This window comes from Lipotes vexillifer, unplaced genomic scaffold (assembly GCF_000442215.2).
Source record: "Lipotes vexillifer unplaced genomic scaffold, Lipotes_vexillifer_v1.1 scaffold511, whole genome shotgun sequence".
NCBI classification, from domain to species: domain Eukaryota; kingdom Metazoa; phylum Chordata; class Mammalia; order Artiodactyla; family Lipotidae; genus Lipotes; species Lipotes vexillifer.
Genome location: NW_006784934.1, coordinates 277983 through 303330, shown reverse-complemented (window position 1 = coordinate 303330; position 25348 = coordinate 277983). Strand labels below are relative to the sequence as shown.

The 25348-nt window shown below is 41.8% G+C and overlaps 1 protein-coding gene and 1 non-coding gene across 2 annotated transcripts in view; one reads left to right on the top strand and one right to left on the bottom strand.

Annotated features, from left to right (window-relative positions):
- The window catches only part of TBX15 (T-box transcription factor 15), a 102761-nt gene that overhangs the window by 25914 nt on the left and 51499 nt on the right, over positions 1-25348 (top strand). The window lies entirely within an intron of this gene.
- TRNAE-UUC (transfer RNA glutamic acid (anticodon UUC)) lies at positions 6132-6203 on the bottom strand. The gene has a single exon. It is a non-coding gene; the product is annotated as a tRNA-Glu (tRNA).

Below are 25348 nucleotides of genomic sequence, written 5' to 3'. Positions count from 1 at the left end.
CCCACAGTCCAGTCCCCCAGCCCCCCCCCTTCGTCTGTTCTCAGCCTCTCCTCCTACTGCTTCCTGCAGGTCTCTGGCTGTGGCTGCCCAGTGTCCATGACAGCAGCAGTAACAAATCTTTCCTCCCTCACACCAAGAGGATGGGTTGGGCCAAGCCCAGGATGATTAAATTGCACCTCAGCCACTTCTGTGTTGACCAGGTCTTGGTTTCTGCCTTCCCTCCTCCCTTCCAAGCAATGAGTAGCAAAAATTTGGTATGACTGAGTCAGAGTGGCCACTTGTCCCTACTCCCTCACACCCGCTCAGCTTTGGAACACGAAGGCCTGATGCTGAGGGAAACTCTGCCGGTTCACACACTAGCCTGCTTGGGAGGCTGTGTCATGTCCTATAAATTACAGCCCTGTGCCTCCTGCCCTGGCATGTATGCCTGCAGCCCTTCCTTTCAACCTCCGATCTGGCCTCCTGGTCACCCTACCTTGTTGTGTAAACTTTGGTGCTTTGGGGGACTGGCTCCTTCTTCTGGGGTCCTGGGAAGCTGGCAGCTGTGGACACCAATGCCTTGAGAAGGTTGGGCATTGAATCAGGCCACCGAGTCAGTTACCCCGAAGATGGGGGAGCTGGTGGCAAGGACGAAGTTACCAGTGTGGTGAAGAGCTGCAGGTGTTCTCTGGGTCTGATTTGCATCACTGTTTCCATCCAGTTGCAAAAACACGCATCGGGCTTTTGAAACTAGAGCTTGCTGGTATGAATCAGATGAAACCTGAGCTGTGTGGAAGGTGGCAAGTTTTCCAACGCAAGCCTAGCAAGTGTGCTTGGGTGGAAAGTCACGTCAGGCCCATAAACACAGCAAGCAGGAGAGGCCGCCAAAAGCAGAGGCAAAAATAGCTCAGGGGTCCCCATCTTGCCTCACTCAAACCCACCAGCTCCTGCCAGACATTCCTCTCCGTTGCGTTGCCTTCTTTCCCTTCTTGGTTTTTCTTTCTCTCTTCAAGTTTTGACTTGCTTCAGGGTCTCTTCAGCTAGCCTACAGGACTATGGTTGTCTTGCCAGTCTCTGAGTTGCTGGGTCTTTTCTTGGGGTGCAGGAGGGATGCAGAGAATCTGGTCTTCCCCAAGGGCTTCCTCTCTGGGAAGCCATAGGAAACGCCTCTCTGCTTAGCCAAAGGCAATATATTCCAGGTGTCTGAACAAGGAGGAGAAATTGACTCCGAACTCAAGTTTTGTTTTTTTGTTTTTTTGGGGGGTACGCGGGCCTCTCACTGTTGTGGCCTCTCCCGCTGTGGAGCAACGTGGTCTGGATGCGCAGGCTCAGCGGCCTTGCCTCACGGGCCCAGCCGCTCCGTGGCATGTGGGATCTTCCCGGACCGTGGCACGAACTCGTGTCCCCTGCATCGGCAGGCGGACTCTCAACCACTGCGCCACCAGTGAAGCCCCTAACTCGAGTTTTAATCAGAGTGTTTTCAGATGTGTTGAATTTATGGCAGATATTTATGCTTACTCTGGTTTGGAAGTCAGATTTCATCTCTTTCTCATTTGGTCTGTGGGTAGCTCTCTATTTGGTAGTAATGAATTAGGAGACTGAAGTAGGACTGGCACTGAAGAACAAATCTCTATATTTTGCTAGTGCTGAGAGTGTTAAGGTGATCTGGGGAGATGGGTAAAAGATAATAGTAATGAAACAGGTGCTGTAGCAGCAGTAACTCCAGGGAGGGCTCAGCACAGCTTGGCAGACTGTGCTCCACAGACTGGAGCCCCCGCAGTGCTGACAGAGGTCAGGTACTGGCAATAACCAGGACCGTCATGTCTCAGGCACTAGCCCGAGACACCTCGTACATTTCACATTCAGATACAGAAGGCTTGCACACCTGGCAGACCACAGCTTTCTGCCTTCCAACAGGGAGAGATGATGGTCTCTTTCACAGATGTCTATAAATACATACTCTTACTTGCCTGAAAGCTTTCTGGCATAGGGGCAAGAGTGTATCCCTCACAGCCCAGCATTCAGGTTCGGGAGGATTCAGTGAGGTAATTGGGAAGCACCTAGCACAGACCCTAGTGCAGATCAGGCACTTAATGGTTTTTTAATTTTATTTTATTGACGTATATTTGATTTACAGTATTGTGTTAATTTCTGCTGTACAGCAAAGTGACTCATTTATACATATACATATATATTATTTTTCACATTCTTTTCCATTACGGTTTATCACAGGATATTGAATATAGTTCCCTGTGCCTACAGTAGGACCTTATTGTTTATCCACCCAATATGTAATAGTTTGCACCTGCTAATCTCAAACTTCCAATACCTCACTCCCCCATCTCACACCCCCTTGGCAACCACAAGTCTGTTCTCTATGTCCCTGCGTCTGTTTCTGTTTTGTAGATATGTTCATTTGTGTCGTATTTTAGATTCCACATGTAAGTGATATTATATAGTATTCGTCTTTCTCTTGGCGCTACTTTGCTGTGGGAGGGTGGCCTGGTGGCGATATGTGAGGATATTGTGGGAGCAGAGTTAAGTCCTAGACTGTATTTCCTATGGTGGGGCTAGGACTAGGAAGAGAAAAAGCTTACTACACTAATCAAGATAATACTTTAGTGCAATATTTAAAAAATCAAAGTTAAAGTGAAAAAATCCATAGTGAACTAAGTATCAAAATATTAGAGTGATATTGGAGCCTGAGGCAAAAGGAAAAGTTGGTAGTACTCATCTTATTTGCATTAGTTTGCTTGGGCTGCTATAACAAAATATCATAGACTGGGTGGTTAAACCAGGGGTTCCCAAACCCCAGGCTGCAGACCAGTACTGGTCCACTGCCTGTTAGGAACCAGGCCCCACAGCAGGAGGTGAGTGGCGGGCGAGTGAGCAAAGCTTCATCTGCCACTCCCCACCGCTCGCATTACTGCCTGAACTACCACCACCACCCCACCAACCCCTCCCCGTCCATGGAAAAATTGTCTTCCACAGAACCAGTCCCTGGTGCCAAAAGGTTGGGGACCGCTGGCTTAAACGACAGAAATTTATTTCTCACAGTTCTGGAGGCTGAGAAGTGCCAGATCAAGGTCCAGCAGTGTTGGTTTCTGGTGAGAGCTCTTTTCCTGCCTTACAGATGACTGCCTTCTCACTGTGTTTTCACGTGGAAGAGAGAGAGAGAGAGAGAGAGAGAGAGAGAGAGAGAGAGAGAGAAAGTGGTCTAGTGTCTTTTCTTATAAGGGCACTAATCCCATTATGAGGGCCCCATTCTCATGACCTCATGTAACCCTAATTACCTCCCAAAGACCTCATTTCCAAATACCATCATATTGGGGCTAGAGCTTTAACATATGAATTTTGGCAGGGACACAAACATTCAGTTCATACCACTGTCTCTATTTAATATTTTGATATTTTGTTCATTCCCTTGTTTTCCAGTGGTTAAGACTTGGCCTTCCAATGCAGGGGGTGCAGGTTCAATCCCTGGTTGGGGAGCTAAGATCCCGTATGCCTTGTGGCCAAAAAACCAAAACATAAAAGATATTTGTTACAATATTGTAAGAAATTCAATAAAGACTTTAAAAATGGTCCCCATAAAAAAATTCATTAAAATATCATTTATCTTGATTGCTGAATTTTTTGTTGCTTCCTTAAAATTTTCAATCCTGACCCTGCCTTAGGGAAACCCCTACTCTTGGTTCTGGGGTGGGGGCATTGGGCCAAGGCATCACCCTGAGCCAAAGGGTCAGGGTCTGACCCCTCACTGGATTGTCCAATGCTGACCAAATTCTTCATTTCCTATTTCTTCCTTGATTATTGTCAAGTGTATGGTTGCATTTTAAACATTTAATTATTTTCATTGTTTCACAGTACTTTGCATTTCATCCCACACTGCAATTAGTTAAATATAGTATTCCATAATCAAGTCTAATTTTTACATTTCTCCTATAAATGGAGGTAGGCAGGAACCAGAGAACCCATTCTGAATGTTTAGCTTTGTTAGGCAAACTTTTGTGGTGACTTCTGCAATTTTGGTGTGTCAGCAGATTTAATCTAATTTTAAAGACTACAAATGTCTCTTCAGCTATCTGATATTATGGTGAGTTTTTTCAAAAAATTTTTGAAATTTTCCTAAAATTAAGCATTTTTTAAACTTTTCATTTTGATATAATATTAAATTTACAGAAAAGTTATAGGAACTGTGCAAGGAACTTCTGTCTGTATACTTTTTATTCAGTTTCACTAATTGTATATTTTGTTTCATTTGCTTCTGTCTGTGTGTGTATACATAGACACACATTTATATAATTGTTTTCTGAACCATTTGTTAATAAATTGGAGACCTAGTTCACTGATACAATCTGTTATATAATCAAGTCTTTTAATTTTCGCTATTTGTCCTAATGTTCATTACAGATATTCTTTTTTGCCAACTCGAGATCAAATCCAAGATCATGCATTGCATTTGACTGTCCAATTCCTTTAATCTCATTTAATCTGCAACACAGTTCCTCAGCCTTTCTCTATCTTTCTTGACCTTGTTATTTTTTGAAATGCACAGGCCAGTTATTTTATAGGCCAGCTATTTTGGGTTTGTCTGATGTTTCCTCATGTTTAGATTCAGGTTATACATTTTTTGGCAGGAATACCACAGAAGTGTGTCCTAAGTACACCATATCAAGGGCACATGATATTGATTTCTCCCAATTTTAGTGATATTAACTTTTTTTTTAAAGAAGTCATCACCTAGCTGCATTTCCCCCCAGTCTTTCTGTGACCAGTATTATTAAGATATAATCGATGTATAACATTGTGTAAGTTTAAGGTGTACAATCTGATGATTTGATATATGCGTTTAATGTGAAATGATTACCACAATAAGTCCATCTTGGTGATGTTAACTCTGATCACTTGGTTAAGATGGTGTCAACCATTTCTCTCCACTGTAAAGTTAGTTTGTTCTACTTTGAAATCAATAAATAATTTATGGAGAGATATTTTGAGACTATGTATCTTGTTCCTAATCAAACTTTCACCCACTTGTTTTAGCATACATTGATGATTTTGTTCCATTTTATTTCGTTCAAAATATTTTAAAATTTCTCTTGATGTTTCTTCTTTGACCTATGCATTATTTATAAGTGTGTTGCTTAATCTCCAAGTGTTTTGGGATTTTCTAGCTATCATTCTGTTATTGATTTCTAGTTTAGTTCCCCTGTGGTCTGAAAGCAGACATTGTATTATTTCTGTTCTTTTAAACTCATCAAGGTGTGTTTTATGGCCCAGAATGTGGTCTGTCTTGGTGACTGTTCCATTTGAACTTGAGAAAAATGTGTATTCTGCTGTTGTTAGCTGAAGTAGTCTATAGATGTCAATCATATCAAGTTGATTGATGGTGTCGTTGAGTTCAACTATGTCCTTACTGATTTTTCTACCTGCTGGATCTGTTTCTGACAGAGTGGTATTTGAAGTCTCCAACCATAATAGTAGATTCATCTATTTCTCCTTGTAGTTCTGTCAGGTTTTGTCTCATGTCGTTTGATGCTCTGTTGTTAGGCACATGCATATGAAATAGTGTTATGATTTCTTGGAGTATTGACCCCTTTATTATTACGTAATTACCCTCTTTATCGCTGATAATTTTCCTGCTCTGAAATCTGCTGTGTTTGAACTTAATAGCTACTTCTGCTTTCTTTTGACTTTTCTGCCTTTTGTGGTTTTAATTGAGCATTTTATATGATTCCACTTTCTCTCTTTTCTTAGAATATCAATTATGCTATTTTTTTAAATACTTTTTTTAGTGGTTGCTCTAGAGTTTGTAATATACATTTACAACTAATCCAAGTGTATTTTCATGGGTAGTGTGAGTAATCATTTCTTTTTTTTTTTTTTTTTTGTGGTACGCGGGCCTCTCACTGTTGTGGCCTCTCCCGTTGTAGAGCACAGGCTCCAGATGTGCAGGCGCAGCGGCCATGGCTCACAGGCCCAGCCGTTCCATGGCATGTGGGATCTTCCCGGACCGGGGCACGAACCCATGTCCCCTGCATCGGCAGGGGGGGGGGGCACGCCCCCTCCCCACCGGGGGCGCGTCCTTTTTTTTTTTTTTTTTTTTTTTTTTTAAATTTGACCACACTGCGTGGCGTGTGGGATCTTAGTTCCCCAGCCAGGGGTTGAACCTGGGCCCCTGCAGTGAAAGTGCTGAGTCCTAACCACTGGACCACCAGGGAATTCCCTGATAATTTCCTATAATAACCAAATATTCCTAATTCTTCCCTTTCATTTTTTAATTGAAGTACTGTTGATTTACAATGTCATGTTAGTTTCAGGTGTACAGCACAGTGATTCAGATATATATATTCTTTTTCAGATTCTTTTCCCATATAGGTTATTCCCTCCCATTCTTGAATCATTGCTGTCATTCATTTCACTTATACATAAGTATATTATTTGTATGTCTGCATATATATATATATGCTTTTGCACATATATATATACACATAAGCATACATAAATAAGCATATACATGTAAATATATATATACACACATAAGCATAAAGAAATATATAAGCATTATTCTATCAACTAATAAGAAAAAAAAAGTTTTTATTTTACCTTCACTTATTCTTTGATGCTCTTCCTTTCTTTATGTAGATTTGGGTTTCTGACCTGTATCATTTTTCTTCTCTGTGAAGAACTTTTTTCAACATTTCTTACAAGGCAGGTCTACTGGCAGTAAGTTCCCTCAACTTTTACCTGAGAAAGTCTTTATCTTTCCTTCACTTTTGAAGGAGAATTTTGGACGGTTCAAACTTCTGGGCTGGTTGTTTTTTTCTCTCAACTCTTTAAATATTTCACTCCACTCTCCACTTTCTTGCATGGTTTCTGAGGAAAGGTCAGAAGTAATTCTTATTTTTGTTCCTCTTTAGGTAATGTGTTTTTTTCCCCTCTGGCTTCTTTCAAGATTTTTTTCTTTATCTTTGATTTTCTGAAGTTGGAATATGATGTGCCCAGGTATAGTTTTTTGTTTGTTTGTTTTGTTCTTTTATTTATCTTCTTTGGTGTTCTCTCAGCTTCCTGGATCTGTAGCTTGGTGTCTGACATTAATTTGGGGAAATTCTCAGTTATTATTGCTTCATATATTGCTTCCATTCCTATCACCCTTTTTTTTTTTTTTTTTTTTTTTTTTTTTTTTTTTTGGTATTCTCATTATGTGTATGTTACACCTTTTATAGTTGTCCCACAGTTCTTGGATATTCTGTTCTGTTTTTTTTTCAGTCTTTTTCTCTTTAATTTTTAGTTTTGGAAGTTACTATTTTTATATCTCCAATCTCAGAGATTCTTTCCCCAGCCTTCTCCAGTATACCAATGAACTCATTACAACCATTTTCCATTTTTGTTATAGTATTTTTAATCTGTAACATTTCTTTTTGACTCTTTCTTAGAATTTCCATCTCTCTGCTTACATTATCCATCTATTATTGCATGTTGTCTACTTTTTCCATTAGAACCATTGCTAATCATAGTTGTTATAAATTCCATTAGTAATCATAGTTGTTTTAAATTCCTGGTCTGATAATTCCAACATCCCTGCCATCTGACTCTGATTCTACTGCTGTTCAGTCTCTTCAAACTGTATTTTTTGCCTTTTAGTATGCCTTGTAATTTTTGGTTGAAATCTGGACATGTTGTACTGTGTGAAAGGAACTGTAGTAAATAGGCTTTTAGTGGTGTGGTGGTAAGGTGCGGAAGGGAGAGAAAGTGTTCTATAGTTCTATAATTAGTGCACAGGTGAGCCTGTGTCCTGGACTGTAAACTTCACCAGTGATTCTCAGTTTCCTCCTTCCTTCCCCTTGAGTGGTACAGGATGGATAGAGGGGTGCTGAAGTTGGGTAATTTCCTTCCCCCAGCTATGTTATGCTCTGGCAAACAGTTTCTTAGGGGAGGCCTTGTTGAGAAGAGAATGCTCTGGTGTATTTCAAAATGCTTCCCTTTTCCCTCTCCATGATGGAAGTATGAAGGTATTTTTCTCTGATATTCACTAAAAAGAGCTCCTAGAGGTAAAACTCACAAAAGTGTGGGATTCCCCCTATAACTGGATCTCCCTGGAGCTGCCTCCAGCAGTTGGCCAATTACAGTTTAGGTTTTCCTACCCTGGCACCAGTTCCTGCAGAGGTTTGTGCTCATGGGTTTCTGCTATAGTAAGTTGTGATTCTAAGTATCCCCCTCTCTGTCTCTTTGATTTGGGGGAGGGACTTGCCTTGTGACCTCATTTCTCTGACATATCTAAGAAGAGTAGTTGATTTTTCAGTTTGTTCAGGTTTTTACTTGTTGTTAAAGTGGAGTGATGACTTCCAAGCTCCTTACATGCTGGCATGGGAACTGGAAGTCTATTGATAACGACGTTTTTGTCTCCATCATTCCTTCTATATTTATTAGTTGACCTTTTACTCTAAGGAAGAGCTTTTCTTTTGTATTAGTTAGTTGGTTAATTAATTAACTTTATTTAAATGAACTTCTGGGCTCTTTAGTTCCTATTTTATTTAATGGATTATAATCTGTTATTATTATTCACTTTGATACTCCAATCACTCCTGACTTGGCCAGAGGAAGTCCTTTCCAATTAGCTCCTGTGTGCTTTGACATGTTCCCAGTATGCTTTGAGCACTTTCTTACTTTCTGATGAAACAAGATGTTCTGGGCTTGACTTGTACGTTTTCTGCCCAAGCCCTAGAATAATATGATTGAATTTTAGTTCATTAACTATTTTCCTTTTTGAGGAGGTTATTCTAACTGAGGATGGAGTTTTGATTCCATGTAGAAAGTCAACTTGATGTTATTTGTTGTGTTCACTGTGCTATGCAGCATATTCTTTATGTGACATCATCAGTATTTCCTGTGAGAAGGTGTCATCAGTTAGTCTTCTTTGAATCTGCTTTGGTTCAACATTTCAAGCCTGGGTGTGATTCACACAGGTGCATTGATGTATAATTTTTGTTTAGGTAATTGATTTATTTGAATATTTGTTGAGAACTGCAATAAACCCCTCAGTTAACTAATATGCTTTTGTCTAGTGGTAGTTGGTTCTTTGCTAGTCCTTATAGATTCTGTAGAGCATAAAACATGGTTCCTCCTCCCAAGAAGTTTATATTCTTAAAGGGTGGACAAGAACAGCATATACTAAGCCATGGCCAGTACTGCATTAAGGTATATAAATCATCACTGTGTTATACGGGTACCAACAGTAAGTCTGTACCAATTCTGAGGAGGAGGTTATGGATGAGGATGGAGAAGGCAGACAAGATTCTACAGCTCACAGCCATCAGGACAGAAGGTCTTTACAGACCTAGGATGGACTCTGCACATTTACCTTGCCTGGAAAGATGAGCTCTTTTATAGGTGACCTTTTACATAGGGGTTATAAATCTCAATAGGACATACATGGGGAAGAGTGGGCTGCTGTCACTAAGCCTCGGGGCTCACTAAATTTCCATACACAAGCATTCCTTGGAGCCTAGAACAGGATCATGGAGTTGAAGCAGGAGAGCATGACCTATGTGATTCTCTGCCTTTTTTTCACTCCATGATTGTCCTAGAGCAGGAAGCTCTTCCTTTCTGTGAACTTGTTCTGTGAGCTGTGTTTTCAGACCCTCGCAGGAAGAATATTACCTAGCAGAAAAGCATGACAGGGTTTTTTTTCTGACCCAACAATTTTATATTTCTATACTGTCTACACTCTGGTTGTAAATGCTTTGGGGGCGGGGCCCTGCATTATACTTTTTGGCATCCCCCATTGCCTGTGCCCCCATTGCATGAATTATTCATTGATTGATTGATTGGTTTTCTGAAAAACCCTGACTACTTTGGGATATGTGTGATAGGAGACAGAATGATGAAATTTGTTGACTCTTGTAAATATAAAGCCTTTGCTGTGTTAACTTAACATTGTGGCCCTGGAGTGGCTCTAAATTTTCCCTTGCAGAAGCAAAATCACTATAGCAGTTCCAGACCTCACTTTTCCTAAGGAAAAAATATATGCATATATATACACACACATACACATATATCTGTATATAGATATATGTGTATATATATTTTTTAATATACATACATATATATATTTTAACATATTCATCCTTATTTAAAATGCAGATGGCCTTTTAAAAGAAGGAGGCTCCTATATACTGAAAAATTTCTTTTAAATAAAAATAAAACCATGGCCTAGATGATCTCCAGTATTGAGCTATAGGCAAACTTAGAGCAAGAGAGGCCTTCCTGGCAACCCTAAAATGAATACTGTGTAGGTGACTTCTACATTGCCTGTGAAGATGGCTTCTGGAAAGATGGCTTACATTCTTCATACTCCCTTCTTGGGTCTTACTCTTGAGCCTGATGAAGCCTGAAGCTTGGTATCCTGTAATTCCTCCAACCTAGGAGGTGCTTAGGATTCTGCTGTCTTACTGGTATGGGTAGGTCTGGCAGAACCTGAAGGCTGTGCTGAGTATGAACCTATTAAATCATGCAGTGCTCCCAGCTAGGATGTCTGCGTATATCAATTGTGGAAACCAACAATTGGATTAAGGAAATCCCCCAACTTGAAATGAATATCGGCTTGAGTTATTAAGCCCAGAAATATTTCCCGTCTTTGAGATTTGGTGGTAGGCTATGCTTGCCTTAAGTTAAAGGGTCAGATTTTCCTGTAAGCACTTGAGCTCTCTTGCTATTTCGGGTAGTCGCCTCTCCACACACATATGCTTCATCAGGAGTCGGAGCAGAGTAAATTTTGTTGGCTGTGTCCTGTGCTACATTAGGATCTCTTCCTTGGTCAAGTGAATGCTCTTGATGAGTTTGCTTCCTTCTGTGATCATGTTGTAGGGCTTTGGATTACACGTTATTGTATGTAACCCATCTCCGTGTTAACAGGCATTCTTCCAAGTGAGGAAAAGACCTGGCCCGTGGTAGATGACGACTCTCCCTTGGGATCTCCTGGGGACAGGCTGGTGCTTTTAGAACTGCCGTGTGCCTTGATCTTAATTTATCTGTTGTATTCAATATCATTGGAAGCCGGGGAAAGGCCAAATACCTGACCTCCGTTCCAGGGCTGTGATATTGCACCCACTCCAAGCTTCCTTTGATCCTTGCTTTGGCAAGCCAAGTAGGGGAACTCCTTAGCTTTCCTTGGTCCCCCCAAATTCATCTGACTTTGAGAATTTGTGACATTTAGTCTTAAAATTACAGATTGATTTGATTGCTGGTTGGAGAAAAAAAAGCTTTGACAGTCTACTGGAAAGTAGCTGACCAGACTGATGCTTTTCCAAGCGTATTAGTATTCCTCCCAGCCATCACCTGGCTGTCATGAGACAATTCTTGAGGAATAGGACATTGGGCTTTATTTGGTCTTCCTGGTTATGAGAACCTAGAAAGGTAGGCAAGGGCCACTATAGAGAGCTTACAATATTCATGTTAAGTCCACTCCCACTGCAAATAAAGATAACTGCTTGGCCCGGTTAATTTTAGAATGTTTATTTAGAATAAATTCAGATCTGCTGAAATAATGTCTACCTTTGTATGGGGCAAGAAAGTATTCACCAAGATTCATTAAAAGTTTTCATTTAGGAAAGAGGAGAATTGTTGACTTTCTTGAGTGTGAAGGTCAGTAAACTTAAAAAGGAAGGGAGGAAGGGAGGGAGGGAGAGAGGAAGGGAGGGAGGAAAAGAAAACTGAAACAACCCTGTGTGTAAAACATTAGTGCTGGGTTAGGAAGACATTGGTTTCAGATAATTCCCATATGTGTAACATCATACATATTATAAGCACTCGGCATTTCTCGTGTGTCATCCATTCCCATCTGAAATCTTCTGGTGTGAACTGTGAAATAATGAAACTGAATTTTAAAATGTGTTTTATAATTAGAATCAGTGGCTTTAATTCAATTTTTTTTATAAAATCCACTTTTAAAGAGTATAATCTCAGCTGTCCACAGGCCAGAACCCAGTCCTTTGTAATATGGAAAAAATGTCAGTATTGGGTCTATTTTTTTTTCTAATGAAATGCCCCCCTTTTCTCCAGCCTTCTTTTGTGGCTGCTTTCTCTATTTCATACTGCCTGAGCTGAGGGTAGATCTAAATATGAGATGTACCGTTGCTTCAAGTGCTAACAGCCTTTTCCTGGTGGTTTCCTGCTCTTGGTTTTCTGAGACAGCAGAATTTCAAGTAAAAGAAGTACTCAATTTCTGTCTTTTGTGGGCTCTAGTGCAGCTTCTTAGCCAAGGAAAAAGTCCTTGTCAGCTTTCCGGGAGCCAAAGTGTAGCTGTGATTCTATTTGCTGAGCTTCCTAGGGCTAGTCTACTTGCGAATTCAGCCATACTTCATGTGGGTGCCCAGTCTGGGCATTTGTGGGTGTTTAAGCCTATGTTAGGGCAGGCTTACCAGGAGACAGAGGGATTAAACACCTGGAACTGATGGTTGGCTCCAGGGTTGTAAAAGGTCTTATAAAAAGAGTGGGCCTAAGACTGTTGCCTCTCAGAGCCCTGGGCACAGGCTCCGGACGCTCAGGCTCAGCGGCCATGGCTCACAGGCCCAACCGCTCGGCGGCATGTGGGATCTTCCCAGACCGGGGCACGAACCCGTGTCCCCTGCATCGGCAGGCCGACTCTCAACCACTGCGCCACCAGGGAAGCCCCCTTTGTTCGTTTCTTGTTTTTGTTTTTGTTTTTGTTTTGTTTTGAAGGCATGGTTGGTTTTAAGCATGGAATATCACTTAAAAAAATTGCACTCCTTGTTTAGACTTGTATCATCTTACACCCCAGCCCTACGTTCCTGCCAGCTGCATGCATTGCTGAAGAGTCACATTCAGATTTCTAACACTGGCGGGGACGGGGCCTTCTCACACTTGTAGCAGCAGGGATGGCACAGGGAAGAGAGAGGACCTTGTAGGGGCTGTAAGTCTGGAGAAGCAGCAAGGCCCATGTTGGGACAGGGGGCACTGACATCGGGCTGGTGAACTTTGGAGTGTGTGGTACAGATTGGCAGGGGTGGCAGCAGGAAGCAATTTTGGCTGAGGTCAGTGGTGACCTTCAGTTTTCAGCACACGGGATCAGGGACAATGGGGTGTTGCAACAAAGGCCATGAGGCCAAGCAGAAAATGGCACCTGCGGTTGCAGCAGGTGAACTGTAATGACTGCCAAGGAGAGCTCAAGAGCCATTTGGAGACCCTGCCAGCCAGAAGAGGAGGACCAGGGCCTGGGATTCCACAGATCTGCTGCCCCAGGCTCAGGGCCAATGACTGTTGTCACAGTTACCCCAAAACTCCTCCAGTGGCCCTTCTCCAGCTGGGAGAAATAGGAGGACACAGGCTACTCCTATTCCTTAGCAGAGAGACGTCCTGCTTCTTTAATCTGGGGAATTTCACATTAGCAGTTGCCTGTGTGTGGAACTCCACAGAACTCAATGTGGGATTCTGCTAAGAACTTAGGATACCAAGCCAACTGGGGCCAGTATCTCCTACTGTTGGGAGATGAACCTTTTCCCCATTATTTTGTTATCCTCTGACAGCTGCAATTTGGACATTGGACATAGTCTCTGGTTAAGGAGAACCTTTGCTGTCAAAGAAATTTATTCCAATGTTTTGTGACATTACTGATGAAATTTACTTCTAGTCATTTGTCTTCTGGAGTCATCTGCCCTTACTGCATATAGCTGGATGGCATCTGAATTCATGAGTCTATCTGTTCTTAAAAGTTTAAATTTGTTGCATGTCAAAATTGCTCGCGTGTGCTGCTTTCTGGGGTCATAAACAGTCGCACCTATTCAGAGCGCCACAGTGACATGCGCAGCCTTCCTGTCTTCACTGCCTCATTTGGCAAAGAACCAAGGTCACAGGCTGATGTTGAGATTGACCCACCAGCAAAAAGCTTTGAGAAACTGAAGCTGCCTTTTCTTATTTTTCTTGGTAATGCTGTTTGAGCTCTGTCGGGTGTTCTGGTTCAAGCTTACCTTTGGTAGAATGGTGAGGGATAGTCTCACAGTTATCAAGGTATAAATATTGGATATTCGTTTACAAAAACAAAACAGTAAGAGCAAAGCCACATCAGAGGTCACGCAGTTCAGGCTTCTCTGGAAGGCCTCAGCTCTGCCTTCTATTTGGAGTGTGCTCTGAGGGAAGGTGCTTATATATTTACTTCTGCTGCTATTGACAGATACTTCAGTGGTCCTCATTTAAACTATCTTTATGGCCAAAAGTGAGACCACATCATGAGGGCTTCTTCCCCGAGGATGCGTGAAGAGAGAGGTCCTTTTTATGCCACTGGGTCTTGGCTCTGAATTAGCCAGCTTCATCCTGGGTCTTTCATCCTCAGCCCCTCATGTTCCCTCCCTGTGGAGAAAAGTCAGACATGGCCCTGTCCCGACGAAGCTTCAGACCTCAGCAGAGAAATCTCTTCTCCGCAAGCCACGTATGCACAGCCCCAGGGCTGTGTGACTCTTACTGTAGAGGGATACTTTCGGTTTATGTTCCATGAGAGCCATCCTTTACAGATTTTTTGAAATCATGACACTTCTTTCTTCACCCTCCCTATTCACTCCTCCCAGCCGTGCCTTGTGGCCAGAATGTACTAAATCAAAGGTAAAGTATTTATTGTGTACTTATGCTAAGGGATGGTTTTTCAAGCAAGATATTAGGATATTATCTCCTATCTTTACATTTTAAATGCAAATGTATTTCAAGGACCACAGAATGAACTATTTGAAATTAGGACTATTTTAGAGAAATCTGGGTTGGATGATTGCAGCAACTATAGGACATAGAAAAGAAGTTTAAGACCATTCTTACCTTGAGAGTGTTTGGAGATTTTGTGAAACGCATTGAGAGCTCTGGAAACAGCTTGAATTGTGGATCACAATTTCCAAGCATCTGTGTTCTTTCCGTCTGCTCACAGTTCTCTGGTTCTGATGATCTGGACCACCTTGAGCCACTGTGCTGACTGAGAAGCAGAACAACTAGCAGCTGCTTCTGTTACCCTCAGACTCGAAGGCCTCAGCTAAGGGCCTCACTGTCAGATCCCTGCCAAGGCCTTTGGCTTTCTTGAATGACTTGATCACATGCTGATGTTTCAAGGCTGGGTGCTCCCCAGCTGGAGTCCTGAAAATGCTCGCGTGGCATCCCTAGAGAAGGAAACTAACTTGAAAGAAACTCTCGCAAAGTAAATCACCAGGACTGGATGGTTTGCATCCAAGAGTTAGGGACGGAAATGAAGTGTGAAATAGCACAGATACTGATGAAGACATTAGTTCTCCATTAAAACCAAAACCGTGTCAGAGCAGAGGACGTTTGCTAACATGATGACCTTGTTGGTAAAGGAGAAAGATTAGTGGCCTATCTGCTGCCTCTGGAAAACCTGGTCCACTTGGAAAGAATGACACAAAATACGAACAATGATACAGTAGCCTTTATTCCCTTAAAACAGATAAGAGGGACAGCATTGCAATTCATGCATGGCAGCATTTCAGTAGAAACCTTTGAAAGAATATGATAGTGAATATGTAACATGTGGGCTGCTATTCCCTACTCCTGTGCCCATGGCAGACATCACTAATCGATCTCTTCTTCTAAGCTTGGATTGGGCCTCATACTCCTCAATTTTGTGATCTCCCATCAAATGACCAGAGTTGACATAGGTTAGTTAAAACTCATTTGTACTCTTTGTCTAAGGGGATGTATTTTATCATGGACCATCTTGGCTCATCATTAAATTGTATATAATGACAAGAAGGAAGTCTTTCACAGGTAGTTTAGTTTAGGAGCTGACACGAAACATGTCATATTCTTTCTTCTAAAGACTAAGTTAGCAGAACATCTAACGCCAGAGATAAAACAGTTTTGTGCAAACTGAATGCAGATGTGTAATCCTAACCCAAACCACAGTAGGATCTTTCTGGAGGGGAGGGAAGTCAGTTCCTCTGAACAAAGTCCTTTTAAGAAATGAGAATCAAGGCAGCATCCTTCATTAAGCATTTCCTTGCAGAGTTTAAAGAAGGTTGTAGACATTGTTGAGTCCTGCCACAACAGTGACTCTGTGGCGCAAAGAAGTGAGGCAGGCTTTGAGAGAAGAGCTACTCTGAGGCTTGGAGAGAAAAGGGAGAGGAATGATGGACCCTGGAGAAGCTGAGTAACTTTGTGGAAAACCTGAGGTTTCATTGGGACTGGCCTTCATTTCACACGAAGGGAGCAGAAGGCCAGCTTTGATGCAGGTCTGGGAATTCCATGGGCCTATGGACAAGACATTTCGCCATTGGATTGAACAAAACCTCCTGTCACTGGTAATGATTAAAGCAGTATGGCTATAATAACTATCCTACAGCCTCGTGACCTCCATATAAAGGGGTATGTGATAGAGCTGATCTCCTGGAATGGAGTATAAATGATCATTTAAAGAAGGAATCTGCTTGCCTCACTAGAGGGTGGGCTATTTTGCTTGATCAGTGAAAAGATGCAACATACTTTGATTAACAGAGGATCAGACTATAGTAAGATGTACTTAGCATCTAACTGTACTGTGATTTCTCGTTGATAATTCAGGATCTTGTCATATTGCAGGGTCATCACTTGGGAGACGAGCAGGTGCTATGGTTCAGAGGGCATGGCAGCAAAGATATGATGGGGTCCATGGGTCAGCAGACCTGGGTGCTCGTTCCCACTCTACCACTAGGCACCCTTTGACTTCGGTCACATCTAGCAGAATCATAGGTCATGGAATGAGATGCTGGGAGGTCATTTTGTCTACATCTTTGCCTCACAGGAGCTAGGGATTATCATCTACATTTTAAAGACAAGGCAGTAGTTGCTCAGTAAGAGTACATTAAGGGTGCAACACGGGGGGAGGTGTAGATGAATGAGAGGAGGGAATCCAGGTCTTCTCATGTCACTGCTCTGCTTCTGAGTCTCAGTTTCCTATCTTTAATGGGCTCTATAAGATAAGTGAGGATTTAGCATGTGTTTAGCGCACAGGGAGAAATCTCTGTAAATGAGATGATTGATTAAATGTAGTACTGATCACTTCCATTTCTGAGTCACTTTGTAGTTTACAAAGTGCTTTCATCTGCATTATTTTATCCTGCTGAGGACTCACGGAGTTGGGTAAGCCGTAGGATTCCGTAACCACTTTCCACGGATACTTCGACTGAGATTCAGCAGGGTTCAGTGGCGTCCTCAAGGCCACATCAAGGTCAGAACCAGGACTCAAGCTCCTGCCTTCTGATTCTGAATCCAGGGTTTCTTTCACCATAGAACAATAGATAATGGACAGTTTACTCTATTTATCATTCACTTTAATGACAGCAGAGTCTTCAGCGTCACAACATGATAAAAATAGACTGTGAGGGCAAGGAGGTTCTCGGTAGCAAACAAACTGAGCTCATCAAAATGTTCTCGCAGGCAGGCTTGGTTGCCATGGCCTTTAGGAAAGCCTTGGCAGTCCTGCTGAGGACAGCGTCACCTACTTACCTCGTCCAGCTTTCCCTGAGGAGCTGCCTCTTGGCTCCAGGGCCAGACGCAGGTGCTGCCCTAGAGGACACAGGGCAGGGGTGGGGGATGTGGAGGGAGAGGAAGATTTCTTCTGAGGTTTGGAGACCATGGATTGAGAGCACACCCCTGGTGTGGGGACTGGACTGTGTGTCCCACAGAAGCAAGCTTGCTTGGTTTTGGCACACAGCAGGAGAAACAGCCTGGGGACCCCAGGATTCCTGCGCCCCTGAGGTTTTTCTGAGGCCCAGGGAGAAGGGCACTGAGAGAGTATGAAAGAATAAAAGTAGCCAGGCTAAAGGAAAAGCCCCATTTTCGTTCACTTAAATATAATTTCTAATCTCCCTACTTCCCAAAATGATGCGTTATGAATTACAGTAAAAAAATTATACATGCATGTATATGTGGCTAAAATAAAGACAGATAGGAAATAAGGGCCCATACAGAGAAAGTTGGGGTGGTCCCATATGACCATTTAACAGTCCCAGAAAATGAAACCGCTTTGTCTTCGTAAGGGAGACAAAGAATATATTTCTATTAGGATGAACCACTAGTATTCTGTGTCATATTCTTTTGAATATTTCTCCCATTGGAAATATCCAGCTAAGGGGAAATGCTTTACATTACAGCAGAAGAGAGCTTGGAAAATAGACAATTTTCCCACTTGAAGGAATCCTATTAAACCAGTGGTCCTTGTCCTTTTAAAGTCATAGATTCCTTTGAGAATTCCATGAATACCATACATCCTCTTCCCAGAAAAATGAAAGCTCCTACAAATTTAACTTATAATTTTAGGTCACCTATAAACCCCCAAAACCCATCCATTGACTTCAGGTTAATAACCTCTTCATTTAAAAAATTAGAAATGTATCCCTAATTTCAGAAATGCTGTCATAATGGTTTTTAACACCCTTTACTCTTCTTAACTGGTGCTACTTTGTAGAATAAGAAACAATGCTGATAGGTTTTGTGGGAGTTTTATACACTTAAAAAAACCCTCAGACTTCTATTTTTGTTTTAACATTTTCATATATATATATATATATATATATATATATGTATATGTATATCATAACTGGAGCCATGTAGCAAGTATGGGGAAAAATTGTGCCTTGTTTCAACAGTTTTGCTAATTTTTAGGCTGAAAGATGACAGGTGACTAGAACTTACCTTATGTTGAATTAAAATCAATATTTCTCTTAAAAGGTAAAAAAATTAAAAGTTAGAAATTAACATTTTATGAAATAATTTTTCCTTTACAAACAGATTCACTGCATGCAATTGAGATGATTGTAATTAAAACGTAGGTCTATAGCCAGTGTCACACAAAATATTCTGATTTCTATGAAATTCCCTAGCCTATGACATTTGTATTTCACATGTATAATCATTGCACATTCACTTATAATTTTATCTCAGTCTTTTATTGGTTTCTTTTAAAGATGCTATATAGAGTGCGTTCCATTGTAATTTATACGTGATAGTGTGTAATATTTGGTATAATAAGGAAAATCTGCCTTCACTGTAAATCAATTTTGATTACATGTAGAATATGGTATATAAAGTAATACTTTAATATCTACAACAGCCCACACACCATCAGTAAGATCTCATCCTACAAACTTGTGAATTCTTGGAAAAAAATCACTTCCACATGTTCCTAAAACTACTTAAGATTTTTGACTGGTTGGTGGTCTATTGATTCTAAATATCTGACCTGTCAAAACTCCATCTTTAAACTTTAGTGATGCATAGAGGCTTGGAATTAGCCAGGGCTGAATTTATTACAGAACAAAGGGAGGTGATGATTAACGCACCCATTTGAGCAGTAGGGGGGAAAAATAATCCTTGAATGGATTAGATGCCCTGATCCTAAAACCACATTCTCTGAATGTTGGGTCCTTGCCCAGAAATGAGGAGAGGCCACAAACACTGATGCCTTTTAAATGACAGGGTATCTCCATGGGACTCTGATCAGGGACACTGGGGCAGAGAGTTGAGGGTCAATTGGGAAAAAGCCTTTCTCTCTCCTGTGGTCTAGCAGAGTTGAGGACCCACACCCACTCTGTGTGTAGTAACCCTCAAAGCCCACCCGATTAGTGTTATTTAATTGTCAGTCTTCCTGCCTGGCGGAGATTATGTTAAACTGTAAATAAATTAAATTTTATTTTGTTAACCGCTAACCAGGGATCACTTATAAATTTTTCTGGACTCCAGTAGGCTACTTTCAGGACTGGCATAGAGCCTGTCAAGAAGATGATGTGAATTATTATGCACTGTCCCTAGAGGCCGAGTCCTAGGCTAGCTCTTTCTTTTCACTGGCAGTATCTGCTAGATTCTGAGCACTCCCAGGATGTAATTCCAGGGAAATTTACCTTTGTAAGAGTAGTCCGTGAACAGAGCACTAAACCCACTTTCTGACTGGTTTTCTCTTTTTCCTCTGCCATGTCTTACAAGCTTTATAAAAAGTATGTATTTTTAAAAAAATAACATTGTATAATAATATTGATGGAGATCGACTCTCTAAGAGATTCCTCCAACAGATGGGTCCCCTCCCAAGGAGGAAACAGACCGTTAGGAAAGTCCTTCTGACCCCCATTCCCTGGGAGGAGGAGCCCTTGAATCACAGGCCCAGGTGCTCAGGAAATCTCCTGTCACTCTGAGATGGGCCAGGACATGGTGCCATGTCCAAAACTTCTAAATACAGTTCAGGCTGGGTCATCATGACAGATGCTGAACTGGCACCACTATGAGGACTGAAGTGGGAACTCTGACAGTGCTTAAATGCTGCGGCCCCTGGGCTTGAACTCTTCATGGGCTGGGATTGGGAGAGGCAGTGCAGAGTCTCATGGGGAGCAGGGTGGGAGCAACTTTGGCAAGGAAATCCTGCTGCCTCTGCGACACCACCACTCCTTCAGAAGGCAACCAACACCCAACAACATACCAGCTATTTTAGAAGCTGTCCGTTTCTGAATTGCTGGCACACTTGGAGGACACTCTTTCTTCAAAGGTCATTGGGACCGTTCAAGGTAGGTAGGCCTGGGGAGAAACAGAGGCATGCTATGGCCAAGGTGTTGGCTGAGGAATGAATGTAATTAAGTGACCTGGTCAAGATGGTTCGAGGAGTCAGGAATGGAGGTAGGAATATTGACTCTGGGATTCCCAAATCGGCTTTTACATAGAAGACAGTGTTAGGCTGTGTTTTACCCTGCTCCACCCTCTTGGCTATCACCAAAATTCCCACCAAGTTAGACTCCTTTGACAACTCACTCTCCTCTGGCGAGGGCTTTGGAGGAAAAAAAGAAGGCAGGAGAGACACCTGACAAGTGGACTTTTCCTGGAGGAGTCTGGGGACTTGGGATGTGAGGGTAAGATTCTGAGGTTGGCAAGCATCTTAAGCAGGGGATGGTGAACTGTAAGTACACAGACACTGCTATGAATACAATTAATCCAGAGTGTTTGTTTCACTCTTAATGCTTGCCCCCTGCCCCAAAAGTAGATTCATTGCTGTTGTTAAAGCATTTTATTTTAGGGTTTCTGAAGGTGGAGTGGATGGTGGATGATTCAAGCTTTGGGGTAAGAAAGACCTGGATCCTTTTCTTCTCTCTGATGCTTCTGGGTGAGTGGCACTGGGCATGTTACCTTGACTAAGTCTCAGTAATCTCACCTGTCAAATAGGTTATAATGCACAACTCTCAGGTCTCACCTTGAGGCTCTTGGGAGACTCCCTTAGGCACTAGATCTTTTCTGTCTCCTCAATGTATATTTTCCTTAGCCTGAACCAGAGGGTGAGAGCTCTTGACAAGGTTGTCAATTTGGAGTCAGGGGACCCTGCAGCCCCCCAGCTCTTTTCTGTCTTTCCCACCTCTTGTGGAGCAATGCCCTTGGGCTGCTTCTTCGGCCAAGGTTGATCTCTCTGCTTCTCTGTTGAAAGCTAGAATTTGCTCTCAGGGCCCCATTTCCTAACTGAAGATCCAGCCTACATCTTTTCTCAGTGGTCTACCCTGTTTTCTCTTCTTTCAGATTCTAGTCATTTTCCTTTTCAACTAGTATGGCAAGCCATCATGAGCCTGGAGTAGACCTACACAAAAACAGGCTTTCTTAGCTGGCATTTTTACTATTCCTTTGCTTTTCCCCTCCTTCTGCCTTTCCACAATTTCTCCTTCTAACATATTCAATTCTGATAATTTTGCTTCAGGCCCTGAATTATTTTCTTCATTATGTGATATTTTCCCATTCTACATTTCAAATTTTCTTTGTTAAGATTTGCTTTTCTCCTTTTGAAAGAACACAAACCTTCTTTCTCCCTCTCAGATGTGGATTGGCAAGTGATTGGGAAGAGATCTAACCCTGTGGCCACCTCCCTTTCCAAATTATGGACAGAACTCACATTTAATATACTCCTACTGTGTGCCAGGGGCTTTACTGAGAGCCATGGGCATATCTGTTTTATTGAGGAAATTGGCTCAGGCAGGTTAAATCACTTGCCCAAAGTCATAAAGCTGGGTCTGTATGATTCTAAAGAAGGGCCGTGCTCTTTCCCCCTCTTGGCAGCTTCTCTGGAAACCCCACTTCACTGCAGACAGCAGGGATACTTGCTGTGTGGGGGTCTAGAGGGTGCAGCAGCTCTGTGTGCAGGAGTCATCCTGTTCCTGAAGGAGAAGGCATCTCTGCACCCCATCCCCTGCCAGGTAACACACACACACACACACACACACACACACACACACACACACATACACAAAAGCATCACCAGCTCCAGCACTTGTAGAAGGGCTTGCTCCTTTCCTCATTTTACCCTTGTGATCACAGGCACCTTTTCTTCTTAGGTTCATGTGGAGGAGAGATAGTATTGAGAATTTTCTAGATGATAGACTGTGACTGCTACTCACAGAAGTGACCAAAGTCACTGAATTCATTTGATGCCCCTGAAAGATTTCAGGTTATACCTTGCCAACTCACGGTCATGGAAGGAAAAGCTAGTGGGATTCCAATAGCTTAGATTATGTGTAGAGGTGACGCTGTTGGGATTTTGTTGGGAACACGGCGTTCAATGAAAACATCTCATTACTAGGGATATAGTGGTCTCCTGAAGAGGCTCAGAAGAATAGCATTCAAGATTCTTGATGTGGCTCCAGCCTTCTTCTCTGGCCACATTTCTTCTCTTGCTTTGCTAAACATACAGCGTTTTATTCATTCATTCATTCATTTATTCAACAAAACCAACATTGTATTGAGTGCATAATAGGTGCCAGCCACTGTCCCAGGTGCTGAGGATACAAGAGGAATCGCACGGATGTGGTCTCAATTACTTGCTGTTCTCTAGACCTGCTTGGTAGACTTTACTCCTGTGCCTCTGCCATGAAATTCCCTTTTCCTGGAAGATCCTTCTCCTCCTTCCCCATCTCTTCCTTTTCATCATGCACACATCTCTCCATTAGGTCCAGGAAAGACCACCGGGCGGGAAGAATTTCTTCTCACCTCTAAACTCCCATAGCATTTTGTTGATAACTCCTTTCAGGTAATACATGAAAATTAGCATTCATATGTCCCTTTTACTACTGATAAAGTATTTACGTAGACACACAGACACACGCTTTGTTAGTGATTCATAAAAATTTCACAAAGTCGGTACTAATGATATCCTCATTTTGCCAATGATAAAACTAAGGCTCAAAGAGGTTAAGTGACTTGTTCAAGATTAGACAGTTGGAAAAAGAAGAGACGAACTTTAGAACTTGGTCTTTTGAATTACAGTCCCTCAGCATATGCTCTACGCCATGCTGGATTTTGGCTCTTCTACTTTTATTAGATTATTTATTAACCTGTCCTGTCTCCTAAGTGATTTTGTAAGTTCCGGAGGATGAAGGAACGTATCTTATTTAATTTTGTGCCCCTCACATTACCTAACACATTGCCAGGCTCAGGCTAGATAATCAACTAGTATTTGTTGAAAAAATAAATAATTGATTGAATGGACGGATTCAGAAAATTACTGGAGAAGTTGTCGTATTTGCCAGCCATTTAGCTCTTTTATTCGTCAAACAGGATGGTTCTTTATGTTTGGCTTGATAGGTAGGGGAGATTTTATTTTATTTATTTATTTTTAACGTTTTTATTGGAGTATAATTGCTTTACAATCGTGTGTTAGTTTCTGATTTATAACAAAGTGGTTGGGGAGATTTTAAACTCAGTGTAGCTGGTGGTGTCCTGAGCATAATTTGAAGGGTATTGCATGTTCCTGGCTATACTCGAATGTCTATCCTACTTACATGTTTGACATTGCCACCTCCAAGGGCACTGTCTCCTGAAGTCATAGTTAAATTACACTTGTTGCTTGGAAACTGGCTGCTTAGTTCTTCCCCTTTAGCATATTAGCATGGGTTTATTTATTTATTGGTGCTCAGTGAGAATATCCTAACACGGTATAAGGCAGGGCCTTTGGGGGAAGGCCTCCTTTTCACATCATGGAAATTAAAAGACCACTGTGGCAAACATCTGACGTTGTTAATGGTAGTAGCTGCTGTGGTTGATGGGGGTGGGGGTGGGAGGTTGGGAGTAGCTGTGGTTGCAAAGAGCAAATAAGCACTGGCTTAGGAATGAGCTAATGTGTCAGTTCACTCAGAAAAAATGCCAAGAGCCTTGTGAAGGGGCTTGTGTTGACAGCTACTGGCCTAAAATTGACTGGTAAATCTTGAAGACCACCCAGTCCATCAGGATCAACTTTTGGAGGACCTCTGGGGCAAGAGGTATTTAGATTTGAATATTGCCACGTGGCTTCTGACCAATTTTTGACTATTCCATTTATGCATTTTCTGTGCTTTCATCAAGAATGTTTTCTGAACCAAAAGTTGGTCTCAAAACTTTTAATTTTACGGGGAGGATGAAATAAAGTATTTGAAATTAGGATTGTTCTAGAAAATCCAGGACCCATATTTGTCCTTATTTTTTCTTGGCCTTCCCGACTACCTTGATCATTGGCATATAATCTTATCTGTTAATTTGGCACTTTACTGTTTATAAAGTGCTTTCATATATATAATTATCAGTTGATTTCTCCTCAAGTACAGATATATATTTAATACTATCAAACACTTCTGTGCCCTGAACTCTGACTTAAGCCTATGTAAACCAAATTATGTACAAGTAGGACCTACTTCAGCTGCCTTTTCTTGTCTCTCAGTGCTGTCATTACACACTTCTCAAAGTCCAGACATCTTCCAAGTACTTTCTAACATTATTTTTCTTATGTTCTAGGCTAAAGCAAAAGAGTGATTTGACACTGACAGTGATCTTCAGTGATCCCTCTGTCACATTTGTATCTTTTACATGGGGGTGCTGGGAACAGGAAGTGAAATACAACAAAAGAGGGCCTTTTACATTTGTTCTTACTTGTTAAATAATGTTAAGTTAGTGAAGAGACCTAAAGTACTCCTGAACATAACTGCCCTGCTACTGCGAAAGGTAAATTCCCATCTGACCTGGCTTTGAATTTTCTGTTTTCCCCAAATAACTGATAATGTTTTAGTTTCCATAGAGCTATCTTCTGACCGAGCAGCCTGAACGTGAGCTCTGCATTTCCAAGTTCAGAGTGGGAAGCACAGAACGGTGCAGGTCTAGTTCTAAAAACTGGGCAACAGTTGATGGTGGAAAGAGCATCACTTCTAGTGTCAGACTATCCCACTTTGACACCTCCTAGTTATATAATGTGAGAAAAGCTTTTTCATCTGCCAAACCTCAGCTTTCTCACTTATAAAATGGCAGCAATAATGCCTACTTCATAGGGTTTTCTGTGAAAATTACATGAGGCTTAAATATAAATGTATATAAACTATTTAGTGTAGTGCCTGTTATTTCT